The 23,022-nt window shown below is 43.2% G+C and overlaps 1 protein-coding gene and 1 long non-coding RNA gene across 3 annotated transcripts in view; one reads left to right on the top strand and one right to left on the bottom strand.

Annotated features, from left to right (window-relative positions):
- The window catches only part of NKAIN3 (sodium/potassium transporting ATPase interacting 3), an 814,348-nt gene that overhangs the window by 630,154 nt on the left and 161,172 nt on the right, over positions 1-23,022 (bottom strand). The gene's annotated exons all lie outside the window — the stretch shown is intronic.
- On the top strand, positions 3,033-4,668 carry LOC117355218. 2 transcript variants are annotated; one of them, XR_004538326.1, is made up of 3 exons: positions 3,033-3,117; positions 3,828-3,880; positions 4,136-4,668. It is a non-coding gene; the product is annotated as an uncharacterized LOC117355218 (long non-coding RNA). The 2 variants fall into 2 exon arrangements; XR_004538327.1 differs by having other exon boundaries at positions 3,035-3,090.

Consider the following 23,022-nt stretch of genomic DNA (forward strand, 5'->3'; position numbering starts at 1 on the left):
ACATAAACTTCCCCTTATAGGTATAGTATAGCATAGCATACATTCTTATATACTGCATATACCTTCACAAGTTTTAATGTGGATCACAAATAAAGAGACAGGACAGACTTCCAGGAGCTACAATAATCAAAAGCAAACTCAAATCCAGTCCAACAGCATCAATAATAAACATGCAGGCCTAGTTATTCAATACATATATTTGAAACAGAAAGATTTTTAAGGCTTTTAGAAACATAGAAACATGACGGCAGATAAAGGCCAAAAGGCCCATCCTGTCTGCCTATCCGCAGCATCCACTATCTCCTCCTCTCCCTAAGAGATCCCACGTGCCCGTCCCACGCTGTATTGAATTCAGACAGTCTTTTCTCCACCACCTCTACTGGGAGACTATTCTACGCACCTGCCTTTTGATTAATCTTGAACCTAACATTGACCTCATTCTATGTCCTTTCACTCTAGAGTTTTCTTTCAATCGAAAGAGACTTGCCTCACGTGTATTTATGTCACATAGGTATTTAAATATCTCTCAAGATAAAAAAGTAGTGACAGTAAAACCAAAAAATTCAAAAAATGTCACTCACCAGCAGTGGGCTATCTCTCTAAGATCCAACATTGAAATTCAAAAAACAGGTGGAGAAAAAGCCTCAAAAACGTTTTAGCATGCAGCAATCATTGATGATTCACAGCTGGCATTCTTTTCTTATCATAAGCAAAAAACTCACACCCGCAGCACAATGCAAAAAGATCTAAAAGGGGAAACCCCCACTATTGTGCACAGTAATATTAATTCTTTTTTATAAATATTTTTCTGTAAAAACTTTAAACTTTTTTACCTTTTTATGAATAAATATCTAATATAATAAAATGGTAAGCCGCGCATGCGCACTTTCTAAGCGTGGGTCCGTTTTCTGTGAGCTGTAGCTAGGAAGTGCGCATGCGCGGCTCACCCCCTGCCCTCTCCGTCGTCTCCCGGCTCCAGCGGCATCACCGTTTCAAAGAGGAACCACCAGCCGTTAAAGTTCCTGGCGCTGACTCCCGACGGTGGAGGAGAGGCAAGATAGAAGAAGAGAAGATTTCCGCCGCCCCCCCTCTTCCCTTACCGCGGCCCCGACCGGCGATTTAAGCAGCGTGTCACACGCTGCTTCGGGCCCTTCTACCACCCTGATTTGCTCCGGACGTGCCAGAATAAATCAGGACAGTAGAAGGACCCGAAGCAGCGTGTAAAGACTGGTGGACACGTTGCTTGAATCACCATGTGTACTCGGACCCGCGGGAAGGGAAGGGAAGGGAAGGGGGGGCCGCCGGCAAAGGACTCGGGCCCGCGTTTTTAGTCGCGACTATGGGAAGGGAAAGGGGATAGAGGAAACAATAATGCTGCTGCACAGGAAACTGGTGTGGGGGGAGGGAGATTGAGGGGGAGGGAATGCTGCTTTGGACACACAGACAAAGGGAGGAAGGGAGACAGAAAGACAAGAAAAAAGACACAGGGGCAGGTGCACAGGGAACTGGTGTGGGGGGAGGGAAATGGAGGGGAAGGGAATGCTGCTTTGGACACACAGACAGAGGGAGGAAGGGAGACAGAAAGACAAGAAGAAAGACACAGCGGCAGATGCACAGGGAACTGGTATGGGGGGAGGGAAATGGAGGGGGAGGGAATGCTGCTTTGGACAGACAGAGGAAGGAAGGGAGACAGAAAGAGAAGAAGAAAGACACAGGTGCAGGGAGATATAACAAAGGGGGCCAGGGACAGAGACAGACAGAAAGAAAGACAGCGGGAGTCGCGTCAGGAGGGGTGCGGGATGCCGCAGAGGGAACTTTTCCAATGGGTGCAACTGGGTGGCTGTCGGGAACCTCTGATCAGGGGCAGAGCAAGGTAACTGTATCATAAGGATAAGAAGGAGGAGGGGGGGATAAAAAGGAAGGGACGCCTACTGATGGACAGGAGGAGAAGGAAAGAGGTGCTGATGGACAGGGGGTGGGTGAAGAAAAAGGAACGGAGGCCTAATGTTGGACAGGGGGGAGAAGGAAGGTGCTGCTGGACAGGGGGCAGCTAAAACAAAGGGAGAAGGGCTGCTGCTGCATAAGGAGAGCTGTGAAGGGGTGGTGGTGGACACAGGGGAGGTAAAAGGAAGGGAGAATGGACAGGGGGAGCAGGCAAGGGGTGGTGATGGACAGCCAAGGAAAAAGAAAGACAGAAAGCGGCTAAGGAGAGAGAGAGAGAACAAGAAATAAAGAGAGACACACACACATATATTCTAGCACCCGTTAATGTAACGGGCTATAAGACTAGTATGGAATAAACAGCTCTAGATGCAAAAACGCTGAACAAGGACATCCTGCTCAACAAGGACAGCGCCCCAACTTTAGATAAACTCTCCCAAGTATTAAATTCATTAGGAGGATGAAGTATCATATAGAGGCAAAAAGCTCAGTACATAGAACCTCTTATAACATTTATGTTATTTCAGGTCCTTATCCTGAATAGATACAATGCCATATAATCATTAATGTCGAACCTCCATCTCACCCTTAAAATATAAACTTTATTGACGTCTAACTAAAGTTGTAAATTTATTTTCATATCAAAAGACAAGAGACTACCTCTGTTTTCAAAACACAAAAAGAAAAAATATATAAGAAGAAACTTGTATATTTAAAGAAGAAACAGCAACACTTATCTAAATGGCTGCTCACCAATTCCAACACCTATTAATTAAATTAAACCGCCTAGAACTGAAAGGTATTGGCGGGATAGAAGACACTAATGTAATGTAATAGGGACCTCAAATATTATATGAGGTTCTATGTACTGAGCTTTTTGCCTCTATATGATACTTCATCCTCCTAATGAATTTAATACTTGGGAGAGTTTATCTAAAGTCGGGGTGCTGTGTGAACAGCTTGGGCAGGATGTCATTTACATCATTTTAATACATACATAAGATGTTACATTTGTTTGCATCTAAAATTCTTTCAAGTGATTTTTTTATGATCCAAAGAAATCCCCTTTTTTCATGATGCTGTCTTATTGTAGGTTGGATATTGTTTGAAGTGATCCGTTTTCCTTTCTGATTACCAGTGGAAATACCGGTAAGTACCGACATGGCTCACTTGAAGGTAAGTGATACTGTTAAATTTGTTTTCTGCTTATGAGTGATGCCAGAAAGGCTCCAGTCCAGTTAAATAGCACTTAGTCGAGTAAACATTAATATTCAACACAAAATAGCTGCTGAATATTAGCACTTAGCGGGTAGCCAGGTCTCCGGCAATGTTGCATGACATAGTCGATTAGTGCCAATATTCTATGGCCAACTGGCTAAGTTGAGTGGCCAGATAGACCTGCATAAATAACAGGTCTGTCTTTGGCCGCTATGACTTAGCTGGCCAGCTGATGAATATTGGCTTAACCGGCTATTGCTGGCTTTTACAAAGTCACGGTAGAGGTTTCTACCACAGGCCAGTGAGGTAAATGCTTCAACGCTCAAAGGAACTGAATGAGCATTGGAGAATTTACCTTGCCGGGCCGCAGTAAAAAACACTACCACAGTTTAGTAAAAGGAGCCCTATATTTTTAATGACTAAAAAACAGACTAGAAATTCAATGCCTGTTGTCAGATTGAATTTCTGCATTCGCCGCCAACTGCAGGAGACAGCCTAGCTAACTCCTGCAGTCTGAATATCAGCTCCCATTCTGAATAACTGTAGTAGCCGATGCCTGTGATAGTTGTGCCTTCACTAGATTAGAATACAACACACAAAGAAAGGGATTTCTAAATACACAACAAACCAAATATCACCCAATCAAAATAGTATTTTCTATATTTAAGGTTCAATCAAAAATTGGGACAGGAAAAAGAAAAATTGTATGATTACTCCAAAGGTACATCAATTACTCATATATTCTGATTATTTTCTCACTGTATTGGACTAGATATTGATTATTTGTTATTATATTTTTATCAGTATTGTTCATGATTTTCATATGTATTTGATTATTAATTATTTTTATGTGTATTAATTTGGATGATTTTATTATTTAATTAAAATATATAATTTTTATGTTCATTTATGATTTTTATTGAATGTTTTGTATGTTACCTGTCAAATTTTTATGACATAATTTTGTATGTTGTAGACCCCTGAGGCAGGCTAAGAGCCGAAACACTGACAGTGTCAGGTCTTTTTCATCTGGAATAAAGAAATATATGTCCCAGCTCTTCAAGCGTTTACACTCTTTATTGGGTGATATTCACTAGATCAGAAGACATTTTTGTGTATTTTTATATCTTTTCCCTGTTGGAATTTTGAAAGCTGACACAATTTTTTGATAGATTTTGAGATGACTTTTTCTCCACTTGAAGAAGTTAGTGGAGTTTTTTTGGTCATCCTTTTCAGATATGCAGTAATATTGATAATAGATGATTTCTATAGCCTCTTATTTGAACCTTTGGGTCTTGGTGGAAGTGTTTAGCTGAGGTACACCAGTTATCCTTATATTACAGAGAAATTGGTTTACAGGAGTAGGCTCTTTTGCCTATTTTGTACTTGATGGTGATATTCTCATGTCGTTTCGTTGTTTGCTTGTTTTTTTCATATTGTATAAATTCAGTTTAAAAAAAAGACCATTTATGCAGATAAAACAGTATTTAAAATGCAAAACTGTCTTTTCAAAACACTCCCTATACATAGTTTGGTATTTCAGCTAGATGAAATCTAGTTTTCTACATTTGCTGCAATTGTTACATGAGCTGTGAGACATTTCTATGTATCATTTTGAGTGAAATGATGTGATAGCTATGTTATTCCACTTTTACATGTAAAATATACAAATCATGCAAAACATAAAGGAATTAAGGCGATATCTTTTTTTATTGAACTAACTTAATGCATTTTTGATTAGCTTTCAAAGGTAATCCTTCTTTAGATTAGAAATAAGCAAATGTTAACAAATATCACTATGTGGCTCATAATAATAAAAAAAAAAGTCTAAAAAGTGGCCTAAATGGGTACTTGGACGATCAAAAAGCCTGATCGTGCAAGTACCCATAATCAAACCTGGTTTTAGATGTATCTAAAACCATCTTAGGCCTATCCCCTGCCTCTAAACGCATAGAGCAAAAAGAGGCGTTTTTAGAGTAGGGGACAGGGCGGGCGGTGGGCCGACCTAGACCTAGGTGTACAGAAGGTATAACCAAACATTTTGACAGGTTTCCTAGTCGGCACTTATACGTTTTGACTTAGACCAAGTCAAAACAGGTATAAGTGCCGAAAAAGGGGCCGCTGAGCTGATCGCTGCAGCTCAGCGGCCCCAGCAACCTGCCTATCGCTGCAGGAGAGATGGCTCATCTCTCTTGCTGCGATGGTGATCACCCACCCCCTTCGAACCACAGCACTTCAGGGTAAGCATCGCAGCAAGGCATATCCCCTGCCGGCGATCCTCACCCCGAAGTGCCGCGGTTCGGAGGGGGGGTGCGATCACCATCGCCGGAAGAAGAGATGCACCATCTCTTCTGCAGTGATCAGCCCTCCCCTCCTATTATGATTGGGCAGGAGAGAACCCAAGCCCTCCTGCCCCATGGTACCCCGAACCCCTGACATTGGGCAAGAGGGAGACCAAGCCCTCTTGCCCTGGCAATTCCCCAACCCCCTCCCCTCCAATTACAATGGGGCCAGGAGGGCGCTGAAGCCCTCCTGGCTCGGCGACACCCCCTACCCCCCAGCCCCACTAAAATATGGGCAGGAGGGATCCTAGGCCCTCCTGCCCTCGACACCCCCCCCCCCACTGACCCCTCGATCCCCCTCACCCCCAATCTCCCCTCCTACCTTTACATTGTTGGGCGGACAGATGAGTGCCAAGCCCGTCCGTCTGGCAGGCCAGCCATCCGTTGAATGGCTGGCCTTAGGGCTTGATTGACCCAGGCGGCTGAAATCCCACCCACAGGTGGGGCTGGAGGCACCTGGACCAACCGGAATTGGCCCAGTAGCCTTAGGTCCCTCTTGTGGGCAGGGCCTTAGGCACATGGGCCCAAACTGATTTAAAGGTAGGAGGAGGGATTGGGGGGATCGAGGGTTCGGTGGGGGGTGCATCGAGGGCAGGAGGGCCTGGGATCCCAACTGCCTGTATTTTAGTGGGGGTGGGGGGTAGGGGGTGTCGCCGGGCCAAGAGGGCTTGGGCTCCCTCCTGACTGGATCGGCTGGTTGGCAGTCGCTGGGCCAGGAGGGCTTGGGCTCCCTCCTGATCGTTGTAGGGGAGGGTGGATTCTGTAACCGGTGTTCTTTTTGACAGACACCGGTTACAGAATCCAGCTTTTAGGCAAAGGACTGGCTCCTCCTTCACCTAAAAGCCCTTGTTTTGGACGTTTGAGACTTAGGCTTTTTTTAGGTTGATAATATGGTATAAATTTATACGTAGTGGTGGTCTGGGCGTTTAAACAGCTGAACGTAGAGGCAGGCCATTATTTTTTAAAAACCTCCTTTTGGACGTTTGTTTTTGATAATGGACATTTTCCCTGTTTCTACTTTCAACGTTAAAGGCCTTAGACCAAAAGGGGACTTAGACGTTTTTTTTAATTATGCCCCTCTATGTACCGTATTTTCACGCATATAACGCGCGCGTTATACGTGTTTTTACAAACCGTGCATAACCTTGCGTGGTATACGCGTGAGCGCGTTGTACAAAAATTTTTTTACATAGTTCCCCCCCCCCCCGACGTCCGAATCACCTTCCCCCCCGCCGCAGGACCGCTCGCACCCCCACCCCGAAGGACCGCTCGCATGCACCCGCACCCCCACCCCGAAGGACCGCTCGCACACGCTCCCATCCACACCCGCATCCCCACCCTGAAGGACCGCTCACACGCACTCCCGCCCTCTTGCCCCAGCCAACCGCGGCACCCCTGACACGATCGGGGCAAGAGGGAGCTCAAGCCCTCTTGCCCCAGCCAACCGCGGCACCCCCGACACGATCGGGGCAAGAGGGAGCTCAAGCCCTCTTGCCCCCCCCCCGACACGATCGGGGCAAAAGGGAGCCCAAGCCCTCTTGCCCCGCCAACTCCCCAACTCCCCGACAATATCGGGCCAGGAGGGAGCCCAAACCCTCCTGGCCACGGCGACCCCCTACCCCCACCCCGCACTACATTACGGGCAGGAGGGATCCCAGGCCCTCCTGCCCTCGACGCAAACCCCCTCCCCCCAACGACCGCCCCCCCCAAGAACCTCCAACCGCCCCCCCAGCCGACCCGCAACCCCCCTGGCCGACCCCCACGACACCCCCCCCCCCCTTCCCCGTACCTTTGTGTAGTTGGCCGGACAGACGGGAGCCAAACCCGCCTGTCCGGCAGGCAGCCAACGACGGAATGAGGCCGGATTGGCCCATCCGTCCCAAAGCTCCGCCTACTGGTTGGGCCTAAGGCGCCTGGGCCAATCAGAATAGGCCCGGGAGCCTTAGGTCCCTCCTGGGGGCGGGGCCTTGGGCACATGGTCGGGTTGGGCCCACTGATGCAGTGTTCTGGCTTTCTGAAATGTTGTCCTACTGAGGTAATATCCTGGTTGGTACATGAAGAAGGATACGGTACTACTCAAAAGGGTCCAGAGAAGAGCGACTAAGATGGTTAAGGGGCTGGAGGAGTTGCCGTACAGCGAAAGATTAGAGAAACTGGGCCTCTTCTCCCTCGAACAGAGGAGATTGAGAGGGGATATGATTGAAACATTCAAGGTACTGAAGGGAATAGATTTGGTGGAAAAGGACAGGTTGTTCACTCTCTCCAAGGTAGGGAGAACGAGAGGGCACTCTCTAAAATTGAAAGGGGATAGATTCCGTACAAACATAAGGAAGTTCTTCACCCAGAGAGTGGTGGAAAACCGGAACGCTCTTCTGGAGTCTGTCATAGGGGATAACACCCTCCAGGGATTCAAGACAAAGTTAGACAAGTTCCTGCTGAACCGGAATGTACGCAGGTAGGGCTTGTCTCAGGGCGCTGGTCTTTGACCAGAGGGCCGCCGCGTGAGCGGACTGCTGGGCACGATGGACCACTGGTCTGATCTAGCAGTGGCAATTCTTATGTTCTTATATATCTGTGTAGGTTGATCCTAGTCTTTGGCATCTGGTTTGTTTCTCCAGTGTATCAACCTTCTATACACTTTTTGAATTGAATGATATTTACCACATTAGAAAATGAGCATGTGTAGAATCCCCTTATGCTAAATGTTTTTTTTCCATATGAGTGACTGTGGGATCATGTGAAATGTGTTGGCACAGTTTGCAGCTTGGTATATTGTAGGGATCAGCACCATTCTCTTCTTTGAGTTTCCGTTGGGAGTTTGCTTTTCACTAGTTTTTGTTTCAGATTAGGTCGGAGCTAGGAATATTTCTTTTAATAATTCATCCTCCTGGAGCAGCAGCTGTAAATCTTTTCTAATTTTTCTCTATTTTTCCACTGCTGGATCATATGTCACTACCAGGGAGATTCTCTCTGTGGTTTCCTGGTCTTTGCACTTCAATAGGGTTTCCCTGGGTATTTCAAGGGAGGAGGCAATATTCTCGGAACTTATTTTGGAGTTGTAGCTTTTTGGTTTGAAGGATTCAATCAGGGCTTTGAGGTGTTTATCTCTGTCTCTTAAGTCAGAGCAGGTACGATGGTACCATGCGGCTTGGCTGTGTATAATGGATCTTTAAGTATGTGAGGGGTGGAAGCTGGAATTAAGGAGATGGCTGCATGTGAAATACTGCCCTGAAGATCAAATGCACTCGGAGAGCATTTCTTATGTTAGAAGCAGTCTCATCACTACAACTACAAATTTACAGTGAGAAGTGTGTTCTATAATTAATTTCTTTGTTACTGTGCAATATTTTATTTTTAGTGTTTCAAACATAGTGTAACAGTGACAAATTCTGAGACACAGAGGCACTGATATGCTAATCAAAGATTTTCCAGTTTTGAATTATCAGAGCCCTTTAGGCTACATATACCATAGGCTGCTTCATTTGTCAATGTCCACATGAGCCCTAGCAGAAAATGCATTGCTTGGGAACACTACTAGCAAGATACATTAAGGGCTCCTTTTACGAAGGTGCGCTAGCGTTTTTTAGCGCACGCACCGGATTAGCGCGCGCTAGCTGAAAAACTACCGCCTGCTCAAGAGGAGGCAGTAGCAGCTGGCGCGTGCAGCATTTTAGCGCGCACTATTCTGCGCGTTAAGGCCCTGACATGCCTTCGTAAACGGAGCCCTAAGAGCCTAATTCACTAAGGACCTGTTTTACAAAGCCGCGCAGCAACAGCTCCAAAGCCCTTTAAATCTATGGGCTTCGGGGCCGTTACCGGGCTACAGCCGCTAGTGTGGCTTTGTAAAACAGGGCTAAGTTTTCTTCCCTGTAGGTGAAGCCCTAAATTAGTAAAGTTTGCTGCAGCCTGGGAACCACCTGATCTTTTTACATGGTCAACTAAAGGAAAACGGGATATCTGAGTCTTACTGAACAAATAGTAAAACCATGTTTACAGAAGAAATCCATTATGGGGAGGATCAGACAGCCACAGCCCAGAGATGGAAAGTAATGTCTCAGAGTATCAAATAAATATCAAAAAGGAGGACTGGAGGGAAAATATAAATTAAAAAAAGCAAACAAAAATCACTCCAGTGTGAGAAATATACTGTCTATGCCCCAGTAAGTATGATACTAAAGCAAAAGAAAAGCCTCAGATCAACGGAGAGGTGTACCCACAGGCAAAAACTTTCACAAAAGTTAGATACTGGCAGGTGGGAGACTCAAAATAGCCAAAAAAAAAAAAAAAAAAAAAAAGGATGTGGAAAAGCCACTGAACATAACCCCAGGCCAACGATCGTTTCGTGGCATGAAACCACTGCTTCAGGGCCAAAGCTCCAGGCTATCGATTCGCAGTTCCACTCTGCTGCTTTCAACCACAGTATCAAAGTACATTAAAAAGAAAAAAAAAAAATTGTTCTTGGTTTAGGGAGCCAAGATCCAATATTACTGTGGTGAAGCGTGAGCTACTGAGCAATATATCTGAGCTCAAGCAAAGTACTGAAGATACAGAGAAATCACTCCACTGTGCAAAATCCCACCACACTATGGTGCCTGGCCACACCATGTTTTTGTCATACAATGCTTTGCCACATTTTGTCATACTGTCATACCTTTTCTCACTTACTCTACAATGTATAGAATAATATCTTTCATACTATATTTGCTACACTGTCTACTGTGCTACAAATTCTCATGCTATGCCCACTACACACTATTTGCCATCCCATGTCTACTGCATTAGGTTCTACCATGTTATATATCATACTGTCACGTCATACTTGAGGTCTTTCAGCCTATAAGAAAACATCACTCTCCACATCATAAAAAATATCTATATATTCATCAATTTTCAAGGGATATTGGTCGTAGACTTTATATAGAGAGAATTAGTGACATCATACTAGATTAGCCACACGTATATATTTATCATACTATGGGGTCCTTTTACTAAGGCGTGCTAGCTGTTTCAGTGCACGCTAAACACTAATGTGTCCATTATAGTCTATGGACGCGTTAGCGTTTAGCATGTGCTAATATTTAGCATGCCCTAGTAATAGGACCCCCAATGCTTATCATGCTGTGTTCGTACATATATAATACTATGTTTGCCATGCTATGCTTATTTAACAGTTTGCCATGTTATATTTGCCATATTATGCTATATGTTATATTTGTCTTACTATATATACCATGTTTGTCATGCTATGTTTTGTCATAAAATGTGCATCACACTATGTCTCACCATACCATGTTTGTCATGTTATAATTTTCCATGCTTTAATTATGTTTTGCCATCTCTGTAAAAAAAAAAAAAAAAAATGTCATGCCATGCCATGTTTGCCATCACCTTGTATAAATACACTTTAATATACGTATGTAAACTTGTAACCCATTCTGGGCTTTCTTGGGAAGATGGGATATAAAACCAAGTAAATAAATAAATAAAACAACTGATTGAATATCAGATGAAGCTGAAAACCACAGCAGAAGGCAGTAAAATGGCCTTTGTCTGGAACATCTCTTTTAAAATTGCCTTCGTGTATATTTTTTCAATATATGTGCTCTTTTAACCTTTTCAGGTGTTTAAACATGGCATACACTGTCTTGAACGATTTTTTTCAGGAAGATGATATATAAATATTTAATAAATAAATAGCTAAGAAGGAACTACTGGACTAGTTAGAAGAGCCAAAAATATAGCTCCAGTAAAGGCAGTTTTAATAATACATAAACATTTATTTTATTATTTATTTTAATAATTTATACTCCGTCTAAGGCCTAGGTGGTTCATAAAAAAATAAAATGGAAGTAAAACCCAGATGTCTCAATCCATCTTCTGTTTTTCTGGAGCCATATGGTAACCCTAGTATGGAAGCATTAGCATGCGCTAACTGGACAATGCAGACTTAACATGGGAGCACTTAGCACCTCCTAAATAAGTGTCGAGTGCTCCCACATGACTTTTCTTGCAAGGCCTCCATACTAATGGAAAGATTAGCACGAAACCTACAAAAAATAAATTGGAAAAATCTGTAATATACTGCTGTGCTAAGCCTGGGCTTAGCATGCAGGAAAGTCCCGCATTAGCATGTACTAAGCCCAGATTTTGCCAGGGCTCAATTAAACGGCTCCAAAGTGTGGAGTTTCAAGCTAAATGACCAGCACTGAAGTTTATAGACATTGCATCAAACTATGATTTGGGTTGAGTCATGGTAGTTTGGACAAGGTGCCAGGTAGGAGTGTTCTACATTAAAACAACTTGCAGAAGGGAGAGAGGGAAAACAGGGTCAGCATTTAATCCATTCTTATTTCAGACCAGCAAACTTCATTGCTCTTAAGCGCCAAAATCCCATCACGTAAAAGTAATCAATGAAAAATATAACTTGTATAATGTAATTTGATATACTACAGATGCTAAATTTGATGTTTCAATAGCATCTGTTATAAGAATACAAATTACCGTAAGCAGCATGCTGTTTCTAAGTATCACAGCCATGCTATCTTAAACTGCTTCATCGTAAGCCTTCTGCAAAAGCACATATTTCCCTGGAAGAACAGCAAGTGCTGAAGCAGTAACACCAGTCCCTTTACAATGAATCTTCAGAGCACAAAAAGTAGCATGAAGCAAATCTAGAGTGCCCTGGCACAATTTGTAGAGTCAGCCTTTCTGGTTACTGAAGAAAACCAATCCTGTTTGCCTTGAAAGGGTCAAAGAGTTGGGTCTCCACAAACCAAATAATTGACTGCCTAAAATTAACTGTTTGCAAATATGACTTTTCAAAGGGTCATGTCATTTTTAAGACCGATCTTGCCATTGATTAGAATTTCTCCCCATAATCATTTTCTGGGTTCTTCTGTTGCTCGGCACAAGAGATAAAGCTGACAAATCAATAGAAGAGATGATTATATTTTCTGGATTCCAGAAGAATCTGGCCGTGAAAATGCTTTATGAAGTAAAATGCCTGAAGGTTAATACAGACCTGAATATACTACAATAGAATACATTTTTTAAACAAAATCCATAAACTTGCAGTTTTCTACATGAAACATTGTATTTCTCGTTAGGGAAGGAAAAGATCACAAGTAAATCTAGTAAAATTTATTTATTCTATAACGCACTTATCACAGAGGTCATCCCAACTGAGGAGAATTCTCTTTCAGGTGATCAGTGCAGTGTTTCTCATGCCAGTCCTGGAGTGCTCTCCAGCCAGTCTGATTTTAAGGATATCCACTATGAATCTGCATGAGAGAGATTTACATCTACTGTCTCCATTACATGCAAATTTATTTCATTCATATTCATTGTAGATAGCCTGAAAACTAGACTGGCTAAGCAGTGCTCCAGGCTTGAGAAACACTGCATTAATTAATCCCTCTGATCAATTGTTTTTTGTAAGCAATATTGCTGAAAGGCTGTAAGGTAAGATTTGCCTCTTTGCGGATGATACCAAAATCTGCAATAGAGTAGATACCCCTGATGGTGTGAATAACATGAAGAAAGACCTGGCAAAGCTTGAAGAATGGTCTGAAATTTGGCAGCTATGATTTAATGCTAAGAAATGTAAGGTCATGCGTTTGGGCTGCAAAATCCCAAGGGAATGGTGCAGTTTAGGGGCTGAAGAACTTTTGTGCACAAAAGAGGAGTGGGACTTGAGTGTTATAGTATATGATGATCTTAAGGGGGCCAAACAGGTCGAAAAGGTGATGGTGAAAGATAGAAGGATGCTAGGTTGCATAGGGAGAGGCATGGCCAGTAGAAAAAAGAAGGTATTGATGCCCCTGTATAAGACTCTGGTGAGATCTCATTTAGAATATTGTGTACAGTTCTGGAGACCACACCTGAAGCTATGGAATGAGAGAATATTAGATGAAGTTAAAAGGTGATAGGCTCAGGAGTAATCTAAGATAATACTTTTTTACAGAAAGGGCGGTAGATGCATGGAATAGGCTCCCGGTAGAGGCAGTGGAGATAAAGACTGTGTCTGAATTCAAGAAAGCATGGGACAGGCACGTGGGATCTCTTAGGGAGAGGAGGAGATAATGGATGCTGCGGATGGGCAGACTAGATGGGCCATTTGGCCTTTATCTGCCATCATATTTCAATGGTTTGAAAGAGAACTATCACCTCTTTCAGGATAACCCCTTTGATTACATTACATTAGTATTTATGGATTGCTACTATGCCCCAATGCAATTTATAATTTAGAAGAGCCTGGCCATATCCAGGGATTGCATTATTTCATTGGGGTTCATGACACAGATAACTTGGTGGTGTTATATTCAAAATATGCTAAAAAATATTGTTGTTTAGATATTTGTCCAAGAAACGTATTGAGAAATACACCGGTTAATTTCAAAACTAATCTTTTTAAATGGATTACTCTTCAACTGCAAAAGGGACAATTTGAGCAAAATTTAGGAAGAATTATAATTACACCTATTGTGAAAAATCCCAAGCAATCACTTAAGTGTGAGAATAATTATAGACCAGTAGTTAGCATCCCACTATTTGAAAAGGTAATAGAGGGGTTAGTCAATACTGAATTGGTAAGATACTTGGATAAATTCAATATTTTGCATGATCACCAATCAGGGTTTCGATCAGGATACAGTACAGAAACAGTAATAGCATCATTTCTGAATCAGATTACAATTCTGTTTAGCACTGGTACTAGTGCCCTGATCTTACAGCTGGACCTGAGTAGTGCTTTCGATTTGGTGGATCATGACCTATTGTTAAGCTGCATGGATTCTGTTGGGATCAGGGGCAATGTAAAAAAAATTGGTTTAGTGGGTTTTTGAAATATAGATCTTATGAAGTGTTTTCTAAAGATAAACTCTCTCTTGCATGGAAGAACTCATGTGGAGTTCCACAGGGTTCTCCCTTATCCCCAATGCTGTTTAAAATATATTTAGGGCTTCTTTTACGAAGCTGCGTTAGCGGTTTTAGCGCATGCAGCTTTTTCACGCACACTAAACCCACGCTACGCAGCTAGAACTAACACCAGCTCAATGCTGGCGTTAGCATCTAGTGCGGCCAGCAATTTAGCACGCACTATTACACGTGTTAAACCGCTAACGGGGCTTCTTAAAAGGAGCCCTTAGTGTCTCTTGCCTATTTGCTTCAAAGCTTGAATGTAATATTTTACATATATGCAGATGATATTACTATAACAGCGGAAGCTGGAGCGGCCCGCTTTCTTAATGCAAACATCTTCCTTCCCATCAAAACCCTTAAACAAACCCCCCAAGAAGACACGCAAGCCTGAGTGGAGAAACCAGGCCACAGCCCTGTTTATTGACAATTAACATAATTAAATAACATTTACATATTATAAATAACATTACCAACAACATTAACAATTTATCCCTTAAACCAGCGCAATGGTATCACCATTGCGACCCAGATCCCGAGCTACTGGCTCAGATTTAAATGGCCCCCGACCCTACCATCTAAGCAAGGGTCCGAGGGGTGGCATGTCCCCACATGCCCCATTGTCCAGGGTCATCCGACTCACTAGGCACGGCTCCCACCGGCCCACCGCTCATCCCCATGATGAGACCAGCCGCCAGTAGCTCGGGATACCGCCATCTGAATCAAACACGAACCCCAAGGCACCAATGGGCGGGAGGGCGGGAAAGTTGTCTCGGAGGACCGGAAACCGTTAAGGTCCTCCAAGTGCCCTCCTTATATGCCCTACCCACCCCCCACTATGGCCACGACTTTAGCCCTATCAGAAGCCAGTCCCACGGTGGGACGGCCTCTATCCCCCCCAGTTTCAATTTCCCCTTCCTTAACTCCCCCCTCCTTTACTAATCCCTTCCCGACGGACGGCTCCGCGGGCCTCCCAGCTCCGCGTTAGAGCCGTCCGTCGAGACAGGCTCTCTGACTTTTTATTCTGTTACCTTGTAAGACCATCTCAAATGAACTAATTACTCAGATTTCCAATGTTTTGGAAAAGGTAGAATCATGGATGATGCAGTTTAGGTTAAAACTTAATGCTGGAAAAACAAAGATCTTTTTAGCTAGCTCAAATGATAAAATTCAGGAATCAACAATCAAAATCAATGGTCAAAATTTTGAGATAGTGTCAAACTTGAAGATCTTGGGTATAACATTGGATCGTAGTCTGACTTTTAGGAAACATACAGATCTTTTAATCAAAAAAAGTTATGCACTATTGTGGAAATTAAGGACTATTAAGAAGTATTTTGACATGGAATCCTTTCGATTACTAGTTCAGAGCACAGTATTGTCCACTTTAGACTATTGCAATATTGTTTATCTAGGACTACCAAAAAAGCTTGTATTAAGACTTTGACTGGTTCAAAATACTGCCGTTCGTTTAATTTTTGGTCTTAAAAAATATGATCATGTAAGTCCTTTTTATGCCAAACTACACTGGCTGCTGTTTGGGGGCCAGAGTATTTTTTAAATTTGGGTGTGTTTGTTATAAAGCCCCTTTTGGACTACTATCCTCTTATTTGGTATCATATCTGAAATTGTTTAATTCAAAAAAGCATACCAGGAATTTGGGCATGTTTATTTTCCCCACCCCTAGGGGTTGTCGCTATAAAACATTATTTGATAGGATTTTAGAATATCAGGTGGGGAAAGTGGATTCCTGGATAAACCCGCTGATTGCTCAGGCGTATTCTTAGCCTATATTTAGGAAATTATTAAAAACTCATCTGTTTGATAACCAAGAATGTTGATCGTCAAGCTTCTTAATGATTTTATCATGCCATTTGTAAATATTTTTTTTTTACAATTAGGTTATATTTTTAATTGAGATATTAATACTAGCATGTTTAAGTTGTTTTTTTAACCATGATGTATAATTCTGCCCATAGAAATGTGTATACGATTGTATTTATCTACTGTTGTGAACCGCCTAGAACTAATGGCAGGGCGGTATACAAGAAACAAATTATTATTTTGGTGTATAATTATGACATATGATTTGGAGAGAAGATTGGCTCTATCTGGTGTTGTAGTCTTGATATTTCTAGTATGAGTGTCACTTTCCCAGTTTGTAGGGAGCTTGGTTATCTATCGAGATTGTTTAGTTTCTGGTGGTCGTAGCCTGTTGATTGGGGGGGGGAGCGGGAGTTAAGGTAATTTCCAAATAGGTAAATTTTTAGGCCTTTATGAAAGTATTGGTAGGAGGGAGTATTCCTTAATTGTGCTGGTAAAGGATTCCACCATTTTGCTGCCTGGTATTGTGAATAGTTTTGTATTTGATTCATCTAGAATTTGGGAATCTTATTCTCATATGGTTGCTGAGCAGGTTGTATTTGTCTTTGAGTGATATTTCATTTCAATTTAACATTTATTTATTTATTTGGTCTTTTATCCCATCCTCCCAGACGAGCCCAGAACGGGTTACAAGTTTACATACATAATAAAGCATATTTATAAAAAGAGATGGTAAACATGGCATGGCAGAACATCATCTGACATAAAAGGCAAAACATAATTAACAAAGCAAGGTAAAAAATATAATATGACAAAATATAGTATGATGAGACATAGCATGGTGAGCATAGTATGGCAAAACATTGCACGGCAAACATAGTATTACAAAGCATGACTAACCTAGTATGACACAACAGTATTTCACGTAGCATGATAAAACCTAGCACAGTAGACCTGGAAAAGTAAATATTGTGTATCAGACATAGCATGAGAAATTGTAGCATGGTAGACATAATATGGCAAACATAGTGTGAAAGATAAGACGTATAGTACAGTAAAGTGTGAGAGAAATGGTGATAGTATGACAAAATGTGGCAAAACATATGACAAAACATCGCATGTTTAGAAATTTGGATTGATGCACTCTCATAGAGTATGAAGGTGTTTCACATGGAAGATCAGTAAACATCGTTTTAAAATATACCTTGCTTCAAAGGGGAGCCAGTGTAGTTCGAGGTACAGGGTTGTCACTTTGTCATTTTTAGTTGTTGAGAAAATAAGTAAACTCTTAACTAAAAACTATCCAGCTTATATTCAAAGTGATTTAAACAGATAGGAGAGACTCTGAATATTAGTTCTGTTTGGCCTCCCAAAAGTGGGCATGTCAGGGCAGTAGAAGGGATGGCATTGGGGAGGAGCCAGTAGTTATGCAGGTACCAGCAATAGTGTTGCACGATTTCCAATTCAAATTGATTTACCGATTCGAATTAGATGAATCGATTCAAATCAATTCACTTTTTTAAAAAAAATCAGCCTCCCAATTTGGTGACTGACCCTCCCCCCTCGCCCTATAAGGCAGGAGCGGCAGCGCTGCCTCTTGTGGCCGCTGTCACAGTCGCTCCTGCTTTAGGAGGCGAGGGGGAGGGTTAGTCAGGAATTGCTGCAGCGTCTTCCCCCTGGCCTCCCACTCTTACCTAAATGACTGGCAGTCTGCAGAAAGGATCACCAGTGCTTTAGCAATCCTTGCAGGCTGCCATCGGCCTCCGCAGCTGTCCTTCCCTCTGCCGCGATCCTGTCCCTGACATCAGAGGAGAGGCGGGGCAGAGGCAAGGACAGCTGCAGAGGCCGATGGCTGCTTGCAAGGATCGCTAAAGCACCAGCAATCCTCTCTGCAGGCTGCTCCGCTATAGCAGGAGGCCAGGGAGGAAGCTGGGGGAACATGCAGGCCTTCGGAGGGTGGTGCAGGCCTTTGGGGGGAGTGGGGACAGCCCAGGCCTAGGCCTTCAGGGAGAACAGCCCAAGTCTTCAGGGTGGAACAGCCCTTCAAGGGGGGGGGTGCAGGCCTTATAGGGGGACAGCCTAGGCCTTCAGGGGAGAACTGCCCAGGCCTTCAGGGGGGAACAGCACTTCGGGGGGAGCACAAGCCTTCAGGGGTATGCAGGCCGTCAGGTGGGGACAGGCCTTCAGGGGGGAATAGCCCTTCAAGGGGAGTGCAGACCTTCGGGGGGGGGCCCTGTTGTGGAAGTACACAGAGGGAGGGAAGGAAGGGGGGTTTCAAAGAGACGTGCATATGCCAGACCTAAGGGGGAATAAATAATGCGTTTAAAAACAAAGGAGAGGGAGAGAGATGGTGGACAATGAGATTTAGGGAGGGAAGGAACAGAAAGGGAGAAAAGTTGGATACAAGCGATGGTTTAGAGGGGGGAAGGATAGAGATACTGGATAGGAGAGTAGTTGGGAAGAGAATGGGAGAGATGGTGAACCCTGGGGTGGTTGGGAAGAAGAGAGAGATACAGGATGAAAGGGTAGTTAATAAAAGGAAGAAGGTGGATCTGGGGATGGTGGGGTCCATTGCTGCAGCTGCAGGGATGGAGACAAAAAAAAGGGAAAGATGCCAGACCTCCGGGGGAAGGAAGGGAAATGGAAGGGGAGGACAGAAATAGAAGATAGATGGTTAGCACGGAGAAAGAAGGAGACCCTGTCAAGCGAGTTATCCGAAGACAACCAGAGCATGGGATCAACATGATTTAAATAATGACCAGACGACAAACGGTAGAAAATAATTTTCTGTTTTATGATTACAATATGTCAGATTTGAAATGTGTATCCTGCCAGAGTTGGTGTTAGACCGTTAACGTGAGCTAGGATTTAACAGAGAGAGGAAAAGTCTTTTTTATTTGTTTATTTTGTTTACACCACAGCGCCATTGTGGGTAGGAGAGGGTTCAGGGGGTGAAGAGGCTATAAAAGGGGCAGGAAAATCGAATCAAATCGAAAAGTTGATGCATTAGGCTGAATCAAATCAAACATTTTTTTCCTGAATCGGGCAGCACTAGCTAGCAATATTCAGCTGTCCTAATTTTGACAGATTAGCTATACAGGCCCCAGCTGAATATCAGCCAAGACCCATATAACTGTTTAAAAGGTATTTGGAGCCCTAGGAGTCCACTCCCAGCCCTTGAAAAAGCCCCCTCCTTTCCTTCACCCTCTCCCAGCCTATGCCTTTCAGAACCCCTTCCCCCAGAACAACTCCTAAGCCCCTTCCCCCTGGGGCCCTACCTTAGTCTGTGTAGTACCATGAAGTTGCCACGGGAGGTTGCAGAAGCCATTTTCTTCAAGCAGCTGCAAGGACTAGGAGTGAGTGGGTTTTGCTCCTGCCCCATCACCCCTATTGAACCACCCAAAAGCTAAGGTAGGCTCGGTTGTGCTTACCCAGACTGGGGAGGTGAGGACTGTGGGGACATTCTGGGGAGGAGAGTTCTGAATGGCATAGGCTGTGGGGAGGAGAATGGGCAGGAAGAGGCTTTTTCTGGTGCCAGAGATTCCCATGCCCGGATTCTCTTTAGGGCACCGATATTGGTGGCCACCTAAAAGTGGCCACTGATCGCATGTCAATCACAAGATGCTGCCCTACAGAGAATTACACATCCACGAAAGATAGGCCAGGGGTTTCTGGGCCTACATTTCCAGCACCTGTCTTTGTCAAGAATCACACCTACGAAGGCACTTTAGGTCACCTAATGCCACTTCCAGCGTTAGCCATGCTCACAGTAGCATTCAAAGGCCTAAAGCGCCTACTTAGGCACAATTCTGGCACATTATTATTTAGATGCCGGTAGGCACATTATCGGTGCCAGTTTTTGATATTTTAAACGGCGCCAATATTTAGGTTCACATAAACCACAAAAGATATCCAGAAGGATGCTAGGGAGGTTTCTACTATAGCTCAGGGTGCTAAATGCTCCAACGCTGCTCTGATGTTTGATTTATAATCTGAAGAAGTATGATCATTATACTCCTTACTAGCATCAGTTGCATTAACTACCAATTGAAGCGCGGATTAAGTTCAAGTTTGGATGTTTCAGTTTTAAGGTATTGGCAGGCTTAATTCCAGAATATTTTTTTGGGAATCATTTACATTCAATAACTCCACACATTCCAGGAAATCACATGCACTATTCTCTTTTCCATCTGCCAAGGGTTGTAAATTTTAAAAGATTTCAACAACGTCCGCTGTCCTTTCAAGCGGCACTATGAGATGAATTTGACTTTCTTAATTATGTCGACTGACTCTTATCTACGATTTTGACGTGTCTTAAAAACGTTTTTTTTTACTGAATACTCTGAAAATTAGGCATGCTGTGCCTTTCTTCTCATCTTTTGTACTCATAACCTTTTGTGAACCGCATAGAACTTAGCGGTATTTGCGGTATAAGAGTGAGTCTCATGTTATGTTTTATAGGAATTCTATCAGGGTTGGAGCAGTGTTGAGTTATTTAGCGCTGCAGGCCACAGTATAAACCTCTACTGCAGTTTAGTTAAAAAGAAGGGGGGAGGGATTAAATTTGGGTGGGCCACGAAAGTGGCAGGTTATGGGTGGATCAGCTATGTTCCTAAAAGTTATGTATGTAATTATACAATTTCAGCAAATATGCCTAAAGTTAAGCACAGTTCCTAGGCATAAGCGGGGCGGGGCTGGAGGCAGAACAGGTGGGCAATGTGTCTGGATTTTTGCAGCCCGAAAAATGGTAACCCTAGTTATAGACAAAGGTATATACTGTTTCATTTAGATATATGGGTTGGGTGGGAGGGGCCAGTGACCACTGGGGGAGTGTAGGGGGTCATGATGTAACCCCTCCAGTGGTCATCTAGCCAGTTTGGATATCTTAGTGGCACTTAGATGCTTCATAAAAAGGTCTAGCTGTGGACATCTAAGTTGCATTCTGGATGTCTTGGAAAAGGTTAAATTATCAATGCAAATAAGTTCCATGCATGCCAAAATCCCACCCATAACACACCTCCAACATGTCCCTTTGAACTTTGGACACTCAGCTGGGAAAAAAAGTATAGCAATACGTCTAGAAAGCTGGTTTCGAAAATTGACACATGGTCATTTTGGCGAGAAATACATCCAAGTGCAAAATTGGGTCATTTTTGGGACATCTTTGTGTTTTGAAAATAAGCCCCATAGTGCATGGAAAACATTTAGCACTGTAAAACGTTTACATAGAAACATAGGGTCCATCCAGGCTGCCCAACAATCATACTCATTATTAGTTTATGACTAAATTTTCTTTCTTTGGCATTTCTGGGACATAGACCCACCACCCATGCATAATGTTTAACAATGCTATAAAGTGCAAATCATTTAGTACTACAAAACATTTTCCACTGCTCTGAGTTGCAAAACATTTTGTACCCCAGGGCAGTGAAAAACATTTTTGGCTGCTGCAGGTGCAACACATTTACATTACATTACATTACATTACTGATTTCTATTCCGCCTCAACCTTGCAGTTCTGGGCGGATTACAAAAGAGACAACTGGACATTTCCAGGATAATTACAGAGAGAATTCTGGTCATTTCCAGGAGAAGTTACAAGAATAATGGAGCTGAGAGGTGGATCTGGGAATCATCAGCATACAGGTGATACTGGAAACCATGGGAGGAGACCAGCGCTCCAAGTTAGCAGGTGTAGATTGAGAAAAGAAGTGGGCCCTGGACAGAGCCTTGAGGTATACCAATTGATAGCAGGATGCTTGTGGAGGAAAAACCACTGTTGTATACACTAAAGGTGTGATAAGAGAGATAGGAAGAAAACCAAGAGAGATCAGAACCCTGGAATCCCAGCGAGGACAGCATATCAAGGAGCAGGCAGTGATCATCAGTATCAAAGGTGGCAGATAGATCTAGAAGGATGAGGATAGAATAGAGGCCTTTGGATCTGGCTAGGAACATGTCATTGGACACTTTGGTAAGAGTGGTTTCTGTGGAATATGGCCGGCAAAAGCCTGACTGAAGCAGATCAAGAATAGCTTGGGATGAGAGGAAGTCCAGGCAACACAGCTCTCACTGACTGTGCAAAGGCTCCAAGGCGATGGCAAACAGCAGGGGGGAAAGCGGTCAACCCTGCCTGCTCCCTCTACCAAGCCGAAACGATTCAGATAGGCTACCACTGACCCAAATTTTCACAGAGTGCTCCGAATAAAGAGCCTGAATAAATTGGAAAACCCGAGCCACAATTCAGGTGCTCTAACATCTTCCTCAAAAAGCGCCATTCTACTCTGTCAAACGCTTTTTCTGCTCTAATGCTAAGAAAGCTGTTGGCAGCATCCGTTTAGTGCTCAAAAAGTTTAGGACACTATACTCTATGGATACTATCAGAAGTTGTTCTACCACACATAAAACTTGTTTGATCTGTATAGATAATGACAGACAAATTAGGGTTAAGTCTAACGGCAAATATTTTAGTCAGAATCTTAGCATCGGTGTTGATTATGGAGATAGGACCATACAAACTACAAAGGGTAACATCTTTACCAGGCTGTTATTACTGCCTGAGAAATGTGGAATTTTTGATGCATTGCCACAACTAGAAACTTCATTTTTTCAGGCTGTCGAAATATCTGAAAAATTCCCCATAAAGTGCTCTTCATATAGTGTCACCATTAAATATAAGAGCCCAGTGACTTGAATTAGAAGCTCCCTGAACTCCTGAGAAACCCTTAACTTCCTGATAGACCAGTGGGCTCATTGTTCCCCCAGCCCCAATGCAGGAGTA

The sequence above is a fragment of the Geotrypetes seraphini genome, chromosome 2, assembly GCF_902459505.1.
Source record: "Geotrypetes seraphini chromosome 2, aGeoSer1.1, whole genome shotgun sequence".
NCBI lineage: Eukaryota > Metazoa > Chordata > Amphibia > Gymnophiona > Dermophiidae > Geotrypetes > Geotrypetes seraphini.